The 1,349-nt window shown below is 43.1% G+C and overlaps 1 non-coding gene across 1 annotated transcript; it reads right to left on the minus strand.

Annotated features, from left to right (window-relative positions):
- Window positions 1–1,006: 1,006 nt before the first annotated feature.
- Window positions 1,007–1,113, minus strand: LOC120283139. The gene has a single exon (XR_005543140.1). It is a non-coding gene; the product is annotated as a small nucleolar RNA R71 (small nucleolar RNA).
- Between the last annotated feature and the right edge of the window lie 236 nt (window positions 1,114–1,349).

A 1,349-nucleotide genomic window follows, 5' to 3' on the forward strand; every position in this document is an offset into this window, starting at 1 on the left:
TTTCATGAGGCACTAACTTATTTGTGATTTGGATATGATGAACTCTAGGGTTGATTGTTTGTAATTTGGATGATCATCTTTATTGATGTATTGTTGGATGTTGTATTTCTTTTTATGAAAACTTGTAGTTTGTGGTTCAAGTCTTGTGTACTTTGATGTGTTGATTTGCATGAGAACTCTGTATTTAAACTTCTAGGTTGTACTTGGTTGCGTGACCATCGCCCTTGTACTAGACACACTTGGCTTGAAGGGATCCATGTACAAATACACCGTGACCATCGGGTATTTTTGTACCCTCCAAAGAATTAGGGTTGGACCTAGTTTGAGTATCGACCTCGATTAGAGATTTCCCGAGTGTAATGCAATCATACGAGGATTTGGGCGGAAGCGATTCCGACCCAATACTTGTATGGGATTAGGGTTCAATTGCCGTGACCATCGGGTTGAGCTAATTTAGGATTCTCTTGGCCCAACTACCATCTCGCATTTCATCCTAAATTCAGGACCTAATGACAACCCTAGGGGGATTCGTTGTCCAAATCACTCCCTTAACTGCTTTGATTCTCCCTTGAGTTCGTATGATGTGTAGTAGTACCCCGGATTTCATTGTAGTTAATTCTTTCTCTTTTTATAATTACTATTCATCTTTCGGAGTGTTAGGCTAGGAAATAGAGCGAAAAGGGAAGTAATAGTAGCTCCTTGGGCCCAGGGAATACGACCCTCTCGTGCTCGCACGAGAGGTATTACTTGACGACTCCGTGCACTTGCGGATCTCTCATCAGCTGATGAGGATCCAAACAGTCACATAGAGAATTTCTTGGAAGTATGCGATATGCTTAAGATCAATGGTGTTACACATGATGCCATCAAGTTGAGAGCCTTCCCATTTTACTTAAAGGGAAGAGCGAAGCAATGGCTACACTCAATACCTAGAGCATCGATCACTACAAGGGAGGAGATGGTAGAAGCTTTTCCTGCCTGTTATTTTCCACCCAGGAAGTCAGCCAAGCTTCGTAATGAGATATCGTCATTTGTGCAGATGGAACTGGAATCATTGTTTGAGACATGGGACCGCTTCAAGGATCTCTTGCGGAGGTGCCCACAACACGGATTTTCTGAATGGATGATTATTCAGACCTTCTATAATGGGTTGAATCCAAGTACGAGACAATTGCTAGATGTTGCCGCAGGAGGTAGAATAGGGAGCAAGACCCCTGAAGAGGCCTGACAGTTGGTAGAGGATATGGCCATGAACAACTACCAGTGGAATGTGCGGGAAAGAAAAAAGGTGGCCAGTCTCCATGAAATAGATGCAGTCACTTCTTTGGAGGCCTAATTGGAATCATTGA

Source organism: Dioscorea cayenensis, chromosome 18 (assembly GCF_009730915.1).
Source record: "Dioscorea cayenensis subsp. rotundata cultivar TDr96_F1 chromosome 18, TDr96_F1_v2_PseudoChromosome.rev07_lg8_w22 25.fasta, whole genome shotgun sequence".
Classification (NCBI taxonomy): Eukaryota; Viridiplantae; Streptophyta; class Magnoliopsida; order Dioscoreales; family Dioscoreaceae; genus Dioscorea; species Dioscorea cayenensis.